An 11,743-nucleotide genomic window follows, 5' to 3' on the forward strand; every position below is an offset into this window, starting at 1 on the left:
CCATTACCTCTATCCCGGCACTGTCCTGTGAGATGTTCATACTGCCACTTGCCCTGAGAGTCTCCCTGGCCTGGCACACAAGGTGCTTTTGGCTGCAAGAGGTAGGTGTCCATGTAGAGTGCTGAATGGCACTGGTCTGCAGCCCCCTTGTCCTCTCCAGGAAGTAATAAAGAGAACTGCAAGGTCTCACCTTTGCACTGCCTCCTCCTCAGCATGCCTGAAGACTCAGCTTGATAAGTTTATGGAGGGGATGGTATGATGGGATGGCCTAATTTTGGCAATTAATTGATGTTTGATTATTAGCAGGTAAATATGCCCAATGGTTTGTGATGGGATGTTAGATGGGGTGGGATCTGAGTTACTACAGAGAATTCTTTCCTGGGTGCTGGTGGGTGAGTCTTGCCCACATGCTCAGGGTTTAACTGATCGCCATATTTGGGGTCGGGAAGGAATTTTCCTCCAGGGCAGATTGGCAGAGGCCCTGGAGGTTTTTCGCCTTCCTCTGCAGCGTGGGGCACGGGTCACTTGCTGGAGGATTCTCTGCACCTTGAGGTCTTTAAACCACGATTTGAGGACTTCAATAACTCAGGCATAGGTTAGAGGTTTGTTACAGGAGTGGGTGGGTGAGATTCTGTGGCCTGCACTGTGCAGGAGGTCAGACTAGATGATCATAATGGTCCCTTCTGACCTTAAAGTCAATGAGTCTAAGTTGTGCTCTCTGCTCCCTGCTGACTTCCACCAGAAGGAGGTAGAAGAGGACTGTCTCCTAGGAGCCCATGTACCAAGGAGGAGGTGAAGGTTTTAGTGTCATGGGTTCCTGCAGGAGCTTGCACTCTGTATCTGCCCTTGGTTTCAGGCAATAACTCCTGCCAGGTTAAGGGCCCAGCTGCTCTTTCCTAGTAGCACAGGTTCGGTTATGAGTTTTGAGGATTAGTGTAGTGTTCCCAGAAATGGACAGCAGGTGGCACTACGACCCCATATTCCAAAGCCACGTTGCCACCCAGGCAAGAGAAGGCGTGTGGGTGGGTGTATATGTCATAAGTAGGGCCCTACGTCCCTGAAGAACACATCACAGACCATGAAATCAGACCTTCCTATGAAATCTAGCTATTGGAGGCGGGAGAGAGGGGCAGGGCTTGGGGCACCCTGGCCAGGAGCACCTACCATTCACCGGGCTCCAGCTGCTAGTCCGCTGGGCTAGGGAGGGACAGGACTTCCTCTTCCCCTGCACGGCTGCTCTTGGGGGGGGGGGGAGTTTGGGAGAGATCAGACCCATCTCTGGGTACCTCCCCCAGCTGCAGGAAGCTCTGTGGCTGCCTTCAGAGCCTAGCTCTGAAAGCAACACAGAAGAGAGAATGGTAATCTTGCAACCCCCCTACAACAGCTTTGCGACCCCCATGACCCTCTTCAGGGTCTGGGAGTGGGGCTCTCTGTTCTGTGAGCTGCTCTTACCCTGATTCTCAGAGCAATGTTCTGACACTGCCAGTGGGAGTCCGGCTACCTCATCACTGAATTCAATTTCCTGATGGAAGTGCCAGAGTCATGAGTGAACTTTAGAGTAACTGACCTGCACCTCCCAGGGCCTGGCAGCTTTTCCATGAGAGGGCTGCCCTGCCCTGCCCTGCTGGAGGGAAGAGCTCAGAAATCTGCTTCTCCAAGATCTGGCAGCTGCTGCCAGGAGGGTTCAACACCATCTCATTTCAGGAGGGCAGAGAGGAAGCCTCAGCTCTGAGTGTCTGGGCTGTGGTTCCCTTGCCTGGGCAGGGCAGAGTGGTGATAGCTGTGGTTCTACCATCCGTTCTCCAGCAGGCACTGTCTGACAGTCCCAGATCCTATTCTGGGAAGAGAAGCATGGAGACACCTGCTGCTTCACTTTCTCTGCCCCAATATCTGCTTTAGGAAGCCAGAGCCTGAGGCGGGGGATTGTCATTAAGATGAAGCAGCATTCACCTCTATATGTCCAGTGCAGCTTTGGGCCAGGCCAGGAAGGTCGGAGGCTATGGGAGGACACTCTGGTCCAGTTTTCTGTGAGGCTCACCAGTTAGGAGCTACGGATGAGCTGTGTCCTCTCCTTTCCTGCCCCATGAATTAAACATGCCCCTGTGGGGAGCTCAGTAATGCTTTTATTAATAGTTAATTACTCCCTGTTCCTTGGCAGGGAAATGAGCCTCACTGGGGCCTCATAAATCCAGGCAGGGACCCTGCGATAAAAGGCAGTAGGAGTTCATTGCAGGGCACCTTCCGGAGCTGCCGCTGCATCCGTGGCATTTAGTGAATAATGAATGCCTGTGGAAAGGATGGGTCTGACCCTGCATGCTAGCACAACCAGCACCTGGGTGCCTTCCCCTTTCTGGAGCCTTTTTGAGCGCTTTTCCTGTTGCTTGGTGGGGAGGTCTTCTGTGTTCTGAGCCGGTGGGTGTTTCTGAGGGGCTCCTGCATCTGCAAGGGCCCCTGCATAGCAGAAAATTCATGTTGTCTTGCTCTCTAGAAATGAGACATTGTCCCATTTTGCCTCGCTGCCCCTTGCTGTTCCCTGTCAGGAACTTTGAGGGGCACAGGATTGGATCACAACGTGGACAGGCAGCCTCTGTGCAGGGCTGGGCTAGCACTGTAGCTCATTGCGCTATGGACAGTGAACTTCATCCAGAATATAAAATAAATAGGCCGGGTAACATGTAGCTGGGGATGCTGCCTGGTACTGGCAGCCCCCCGCACCACAGTCCGCACCTGGCAGAGGGGATGCAGGTCAGGAGAAAAGACTAGTGCCTCTGCCCCATCTCTAAGGAAGGGCTTGTAGGAATACTTGTCGATTTTTAGACAGCAGCAACCACTGGCTCTGGTGGTGCCCCACAGAGTCGCAGTTGGTGTCATTTTTGGGGGTTAAACTAATGTTTACAACAAACCAAACTGAAGTGAGTGTAATGTAGGTGAAAGGTGCTGGCCTGGAGCCCTAGATACTGAGTTCTCTGCTCAGGGGCAGAGTAGGGCAAGCAGCCTCCTTGTGGTCTTCCTCCCCAGGAGTCAGAGGGGAGTGCTCTCCAGTCAGCCCATTGCACATGAGAGCTGTAGCACGTGAAGGACGTTCCTCCCAGATTGTAACAACTGCATGGCTGTTCCCAGTGGGCCCTGCTCGCTGCTGGCATCGTGACTGGATCCTGGTCTGCAGTGTCCCTCTTCCTAAGCAAAGTAACATGACAAACCAAAAAACTCTGATTTGGACTCAGGCCTGTTTCTCATTTCCCCCAAGACCCAGAGGGGAGAGACTCTGCCTGGGCCCATAAAGCATGTGTCAGTCCCAGCACTGTAATGAGAGTTCTGTTTGACTTGGGTGAAGCCTAAAAAGTTAAATAATAATCAGACTGTTCATAAGTGCTTGGCTTCCCCGGCCAAGCCTTTAGTGGGTCATGGAGGCACATCTCAGAGCCCAGCCCCCAGCCATGCTACAGAACCACGTCATCTCAGAGCCCAGCCCCCAGCCATGCTACGGAACCACATCATCTCAGAGCCGAGCCCAGAGCCATGCTACGGAACCACGTCATCTCAGAGCCGAGCCCCCAGCCATGTCATCTGAGCCGAGCCCCAAGCCATGCTACGGAACCACGTCATCTGAGAGCTGAGTCCCAGCCATGTCATCTCAGAGCTGAGCCCCCAGCCATGCTACAGAACCACGTCATCTCAGAGCCGAGCCCCCAGCCATGCTACAGAACCACATCATCTCAGAGCCGAGCCCAGAGCCATGTCATCTGAGCCGAGCCCCAAGCCATGCTACGGAACCACATCATCTCAGAGCCGAGCCCAGAGCCATGCTACGGAACCACGTCATCTCAGAGCCGAGCCCCCAGCCATGTCATCTGAGCCGAGCCCCAAGCCATGCTACGGAACCACGTCATCTGAGAGCTGAGTCCCAGCCATGTCATCTCAGAGCTGAGCCCCGAGCCGAGCCCCCAGCCATGCTACAGAACCACGTCATCTCAGAGCCGAGCCCCCAGCCATGCTACAGAACCACATCATCTCAGAGCCGAGCCCCGAGCCATGTCATCTGAGCCGAGCCCCAAGCCATGCTACGGAACCACGTCATCTGAGAGTTGAGTCCCAGCCATGTCGTCTCTGAGCTGAGCCCCCGACGTGCTATGGAACCATGTCATCTCAGAGCTGAGCCCCCAGCCATGTCGTCTCAGAGCCGAGCCCCGAGCCGAGCCCCCAGCCATGCTACAGAACCACATCATCTCAGAGCCGAGCCCCCAGCCATGCTACGGAGCCACGTCATCTCAGAGCCGAGCCCCCAGCCGTGTCATCTCAGAGCCGAGCCCCCAACATGCTACGGAACCACGTCATCTCAGAGCCGAGCCCCTGACGTGCTACAGAACCACATCATCTGAGAGTTGAGCCCCAGCCATGTCGTCTCAGAGCCGAGCCTGTGGGAATGCCACTGGAGCCACATCATCTCAGAGCCTCACCTCGCCTGTGCTACCAGAGCCACATCATCTTGGGGCTCATAAGGAGAGGGAACCACACGGGCCCAGTACTAACTATGAACAAATTGCCAGGCCTTCTTACATGCACGTGGCTATGCTGGTGTGGGTTGGGGGCTTCAGAAAACAACACAGTGAGCACCTTGAGGGCTCACAAACTATTAAAGGGATACAACCCCAATTCTGTACACTATACCTTTGCCCACCCTGCTATTTTGTTTCCCCTTTGCTATACTGTATGTGACCTGGGATGGTGAGTTCTTGGGGCAAGGACTGTGAGTTGTTTACGGGATTTCTGTTGCATTCAGAAATCATGAGTCAGGCTGAAAAAGATCCTTGGATTGGTTTAAAAAAATACATATTTTTTAAAAAGAATAAATGTTGGGTTTGTTTCTTTGCCTTTGGGTCACTGAGCCTTTGGGGGCTCTGAGCCTTCAGGCTCCTGTGGAGAATGGACTCCAGATTGTCTTCACCATGAGGAAGGCCAGTGATCTGCTTTAAAAAATAAAAAAACCTGCCGAGATTCTTTGTAATCACCTGACTCCAGGCGCTGGAGCTTTGATAAGAACATTATCACAAAACTTGCAGTAAAATCTCATCTTGGTCGTACTGTTTTTCTCTGCACAGTGAAGTGTGAAGGATGGGGAGCTGCTCTTTATTAAGTTATGAATACTGCATGTGGCTATTGGGATAGGTACTGTATAACTATTGTGGGTTAGTCGGCTGTTTACCATATGCATATGTCGGTTTAGTTTAATACCAGGCAGTTGGGAAATAAGCAAGAAAGTCTGACAATGGGTCTAGATAAATCACCGGCTGGCTGAGGTTAAGAGTCAACGTCTGAGCCATTACCTAGGAAGAAACTGCTTCCTTAGCTCCAGCCAAGTTACAAAGATTGTTTTGTCAATGCTAAGAACAAACAGAGAATGAAGAAAAAGAGTTAAAAAGATGCCTGCCCTGCCCGGAAGGGCTTAAAACAGCCCTGGGAAAGGGCTGGCGCAGGAGAAAGGCTGGGCTGATTGGAAAGCAGTCACAGCTGTGGCTGGCTTAATGAGGGCCCAGCTGGCCCTTATAAAAAGGCTGTGAGTCAGAGGCCCAAGAGAAGCCTCTTTCCAGGCTGGGAGAGAATAGGGCCTGGCTGCTGAGAAGCTCAGGATACCTAGAGTAAGGTGGGGTTGGGGAAAGGCCAGAGGGGCTGGGGAGCTCTCAGCTGGCAACTCCCCAGGCTGCAGGGCCTTGTCCAAGGCCCCATAGAAGTACTGGGTTGTAGAGAAAGGCAGCAGGTCCAAACCCCCCTGCCTGTGACGAGTGGCTTATACTGCAGTCTGCCCCAGGGACTAGTTGGTGATGGGCAGTAGCCTACGACTGTGGGGAGGTGGGGATAGGGGGTGGGGGTTCCCTGGGGAGGGGAGACCCTGAGACTGAGGGGTGTACTTCCAGGGGGCAGCATCCCAGATAATGGGGCACCTGAGTCCTGGGAGGGACACGGGCCAAGTGGCAGCAGGACACCGGCCTGCAGAGGGCGCTCTGGGTTGGAAATTGAGCGAATTCTCTGAGAGACCAGCAGGCGGCGCCGCAGGGGTGAGTCTGCACCCGGTTACGCTGCTCTCTAACCAGAGAGCTGGCAGGAAGCTGACAGTGGGGAATAGATTCCCAGACACCCACAAATACCTAAATTAAATAAATAAATTAATGGAGATCTCCTATCTCCTAGAACTGGAAGGGACCTTGAAAGGTCATAGAGTCCAGCCCCCTGCCTTCACTAGCAGGACCAAGTACTGAGTGTGCAAGGACCTGAGTGGTGGGCTGAAGTTTTTAGGCCTTGCTAAGCAACCAGGGACTGGGAAAGTGTTAGGTAAGAGAGGTGTGTGTGTGTGTGTAGCTGTTTTTTTTTTTATTTTTTTTGTTTTAAAGCTTTTTTTTCTTTTATGATGTTCTTTGTTCCTACTGTTAAGATCAATAATACTTTGGTTTAAGGTGGCTGTTTTGGGTCTATATTCACGGGTAGCCACAGACTCCCAAAGGGAAGAAACACAGGTACAGAACCCAACTGGCCTGCTGGAGTGAGCATGGTTGATCCACAGGGTTCTGTACCCTAAGTCCTGGTCTGAAAGCGGGAGAATCACAAGATGGCAAGAGGCCTGTCACCTGTGTAGGTGCATTCAGAGAGGCCAAAGAAGGGCTCAGAGGTGCAGTAAACTCTGGAACCGTGACATGAGGTCCCTAGTGCGGTTTTGGGGGCTGTAACAAAATCATGTTCCCAGGTCACCTGTCTTTACATTGTGCTCAGTCACTTGCTGAGGCTCTGGGCTGTCACCTTCAGAGTGAGTAGCAGCACCCTGGAAGTTGTATGATAAGCACAGGTCCTACCACTGTAGACCTGAATCAGGAGAGAGCGGAGCCCTATGAGATGAGAGGGCCTGCATGTACTGCCCTGCAGAAGTGCTGGGGAGAAAAGGGTGTCACCTTTGTGAGCACAGACACTGTAGAAAGGGAGAAGTCTAGTACAATGGAGTTCACCCTGCAGAGTAGTTGAAAGTTCCAGAATTGTATGTGCCAAACTATCCTCTGTCTTCAGCACGTGTCAGGCCACTAGGCGGGTATCTGCTCTCCCAGCCGTATGCAGGAGCACCAGGGCTGGGATCCGCTTTCACAGCTGTGAGCACAGGGGAAGCTATACGCCAACAAATTAGCTGCAGAAATGAGTCTCCCACAATGGGAGCTGCAAACTCCAGAATGGCTACGCTGGATTTAGCCACGGTGTAATGCTGGATGTAAATGTCATTTCTACAGGTGTCTGACCCAGGTTACCAAATAGTGGGCTGTAAGGAGCTCTCTGCTTAACTCTGATATCTTCCTCCCGTTAAAACTGACCAAAGGGAGGGAATTTTCACATGCTGAACTGCTGTTGAGTGCTTGGTGTTGCCTGGGAAATCCAGGAGAAAAGTGAGACATTCCTGCTGGTTGTCAGTTTATCCTTGCCTTCCTTGCAAAGCATCCTCTGAGAGCCCAAACTCTGAGCGAGGGAGCACAGTGTGTGTCTGCCCCACACAGGCCCTGCCTCGCCCTACCCCTGAGAACCGGTGTCTCTGGGTCTCTCCAGGCCTACCCTGCTCTGGCTTGCGGGTACTAGTGTCTCTGGCTGTCTCTTTCCCAGGCCTGACTCTCGGCTACTCCTGCCGCTCTCTGCTGGGCTCCCTGCCCCATGGGCATTGGCAGAGACACCATTACACATGTCTGTCAAATCTTGTGCTAATGTTAATTAGCCAGGGTTGGTGCTGAGTGGAATGATTATTGACACAATATCTCCTGTAAGGCGAGGGTCTCCTACTCAGGAAGCCTCCCACCAGCCATGGGAGCTGCTCAAAGAACGAACCAGAGGGTACATGTCTCCGTAATGCAGACACTAGTGCATGTGTCATTTGGGACATACGTAAAGGCTGACACCTCCACCCCTTCACTGTGGGGGCTTAGCCAGATCATGCCCCACTGCCCTCCTGGATATTTCAAACAGGCATTCCCTGGTGCTGAGTTGGGGTGGCAGTGGGGGTTGTGAGTGTGGGCTCAGTCAGTGGTGGGTGTTCAGCACAGAAGTGTAGCCAGGGGCTGGGCTGCATGGGGTGACCAGGCAGGTCAGGAACAGGGGGAGGTGGGGGAGTCCAGGCCGTGCCCCCTCTGTCCTTGCTCTCATGTTATTGATTTCATCTCTCTCCTGGTGCTGGGGGGCTACTTACTCCTCCTGTTTCTAATTATAAAGTGATATTAATGCTCCTTAACAGGAATGCCAATGGCTCTGGGCAACTGAGAGCACAAGAGAGAGAAAGCAGGGAAATGGAGCCGAGAAGGACTAGAAATGGATGCATGATTGAAATTAAAGCTGCCCCATGCAATGCTCCTCAGTGGGTGGTGCTGCCTCACTGAGAGCTGCTGCCCCTTTTGTGGCTCTGTGGGGCCTTTGGGATGTGTGCCTCCCCATGCCACTTAATAGTAAGCGCTGTGTAATTTGTTTGTAGTGAGCATTTCTCTCCTGCCCTGCCCCATGGCTCAGCCTCTAGGAAAGGGGCCTCCATTGCCTCTCACTCCTGGCTCACCACATCTGCAAGGCTCCTGTGATTCTCTTGGCAGGGTGTGCTGTAGGGATCAGGGCAGAAGTGCTGTCTGTGGGGGAAAGCTCTCAGCTTCTCCAGTCCTGGGTTCTCCTAGGGAGGGGGCAAGAGCCCTGGCTGGAGTGGGAGGGGTGGTACTTCTGGCTAGTCCAGCCCAGTGTCTCCCAGCAGGGGATGGTGGGGGTGTGCTGAAGGGAGCAGGCCAGGCTCGGTGAGGGGGGTGCTCCCGGATACTCTAGTTCCAGGCCCGTCCAACAGGGGGTGCTCTAGGGAAAGTGGCAATGGGGGGGCACACTTTGCCCCTGGCAGTGAGTAGGGGCTTTGGTTGCTGCTCCTGGTTTGTGGGGAGGCCAATGCTGAGCTGAGCCAGATGCGAGGCAGTGTGGGGGCAGGGATGGCGCTCCTGAAGGATGTTTAAATCCCACCAGTGTCTAATTTAAACCCAGCCGTGAGCTCAGTGACACGATAAATAATTTTTAGTGCGACATCACCATTATATCACTAATTGCTTCATGCTACCTCTGGCCTGGGACATAAATTAACATTGCTGAATCAGCTCTTTTTGTTGTTGTTTTCTGTAAAGGAAAGTAACCTCACTGGAGTGCAGTCACTCAGTGTCCCCTGGCCAGGGGGTGCCAGTCATCATGGGGCACTGGGCCCCTGCTCGGTGGGGTGGGGAGATTTGCTGGGCCCCCACTGGGTGCTGAGGAGAGATCTCACCTGGATGCTGGGTTCTCATTGGATGCTGACAGGTGATTTCCCTCCAGGGTTCTTGGCACCTGACGGGTGCTGAGGGGTGACTGTCCCTACTCCAGGAGGTGAGGGGCCTACTGGGTTCTGAGGGGAGATCTTACCTGGGGCCTATTCCCCTGACCCTTGTTCTATAGGATGGGGAGCTGTTCCTCTTCCTTGGGCAAGAGGTTTCTCTGTGGGCAGGGGGCAATTCAGCTGCTCAGGGCCAAGGGAGCATGCTCTCCCTTGGTGCCAGTTGAGCAAGGTCCCAGCTGATCTGAGTGACTCTGAATCATGGTGCCTGGTGGGGTCACTGTGCCACACTCAGCTCAGACTATGGGGCTGGTGAGTTTCTGGGCATTCATGCCCCGGGGCTGAAGCAGAAGGGCACTGGCTCCTGTCCTTGTCACCTGCCTCAGAGTGACCCTGCTAGGGGAGAGCGCATTGTCCACTGCACTGCCTGCCAGCAGCTGACACGCCTGCCACTGCATCTGTCCCCTCGCTGCAGCTGTAACAAGGGCCCCCCAGACATTCCATGTCACATGTGTCCTCATGCCCGGATCCCTCAGCCACAGCACAGCCACAGCCGTAGCCCTGGAAGAGGCAACTCAGGCAGAATGTTTAGCCAGTGGTGCTGGCCTAGCCTGGTAAGCAGCGTGTGAGCCAGCTTACTGCTATCTCCACCCCAAGGGGGAGTGGTTTGTGCCATGCCCAGGGCCAGGTTGGGGTGGCTAAGGGGTGCACCCCACACTGACTCATGTGTCCTGCTGCAGTTATGGAGCCCAGTGCATACGCCTCAGGCTGAGTATTTGCTTCCAGTCGGGACGTCTCCGATGCCAGAGACTTTCTCCTTTCCTGGTCCAGACCCACCAAGTGCTCAGTGCATGAGTGTCAGTCCGCCTCCTGACCTACAGTCTACTCCATCCATGGGTGCAGGGGAATGGCTGCTCTGTGGCCCCCCACAGCTGGGTGCTCCAGACCCCAGCACTGAGGTCTTGACCGTGCAGCCTCCATCAGAGAGCAGGCAGTGAATGCCGGGGAAGGATTTCTGCTCAGTGTCGGGGCAGGGCCTGGTGGGTGGGAAATGGAAAAGAGTCAGCGACTTTCTAGGGCAAACCTCTGAAAATGAAGGGAGGCCCTGAAGTTCTCAGCTGTAGCATAGCCCAAGTGAACGCTTCCTGTGCAGTGACTTTTCCAAGCATCCAGAGCTGGCCACTGTCTGTGCTTAGCATCCTTACTTCAGGCAGCCATTAGAGGGCAGGGCTGTTAACTACATGACAGGTCTGACTCCACCCAGCAGAGGGCAGTGTTGTGCACAGGTGCTGGCTCACTGTGGTCTCTGTGTCTCACCTGTGCATCCGGCTATCCCTTGAAGCAGGGAGGATGTCTGCCAAGGGGGTTCATTGGTGGGTTTTTAAGTGGCTGAGGAGCTCAATTCGTGCTCTGCAGATTTTCCCACAGAAGTGACAGGTGTAATCTTGGAGGAGACATAGTTGTTGACTGGTCTGTTGTGCCCTTTCTTTCCTCCTTTGTCGCTTCTCTGTCTCATGAGCACATCTGTTCTCCTCAAAGTGAGCTGTCCAAGATGGCCAGAAGCCACATTGTGATTTGGGGAGGAGTTCCTTGGCAAGGGGGAGAAGACAGTTTAGTAGGACCTGGGCAAGGATCTTGCTGCAATGGAGAGAAGGGCAATTCCTCTGTAGTTCCTGCACAAAGATTTGTCCCCTTTCTTGAACACTGTAATAATGTTGGTGTTCTTAACGTCAGGTGGAATTTCTTCATAGGTCCAGATTTTGTTGAGGAGTTGGCAAAGTTTGTGCTGGAGCATTGTTCCATGAGCTTTAAAAACCTCAGCTGGGATGCTGTCTGGACCTGGTGCCTAGTGATTTTTCGTCTGGGTGATGGCATGCCGGATTTCCTCAGAAGATGGGGGAATCAGCAAGGTGTTCCATTGCTGAGAGTTGTGGAATGGACTCGATGGTGTCTTCAGAGACCATGGATTCGTGATTTAGTAGGCTCTCAAAGTGCTTCTTCCAGCGTTGTTTAATGGCTGCATTGTCCTTGAGGAGGGTGAAGCCATCCTGGGAACGTAAAGGGGAGGGGTTGGGCCTCTGGAGCTTTTGTTGCTTGAAAGAAGCTTCTCATGTCATCCTGGTCTATGAAACCCTGGATCTCACAGGCCTTCTCTTGCCACCACTTATTTTTGATGTCACGTAGCCTCCTTTGGACTTTGGCATTGAGCAGGTGATAAGCCTCATGTTTTCATTGGTTAGAGGAATCATTTTTGCCAGTTACAGAATGCAGTTTTTTCTGTTGAATTAATACTAGGATTTTCTCATTGTTTTTGTCAAACCAGTCTTGGTTCCGATGAGTGGAATATCCTATCGTTTCAGCACGTGCATTGTGAATGGTATTTTTAAGTTGATCCCAGTG

The sequence above is a fragment of the Emys orbicularis genome, chromosome 12 (genome assembly GCF_028017835.1).
Source record: "Emys orbicularis isolate rEmyOrb1 chromosome 12, rEmyOrb1.hap1, whole genome shotgun sequence".
NCBI classification, from domain to species: Eukaryota; Metazoa; Chordata; order Testudines; family Emydidae; genus Emys; species Emys orbicularis.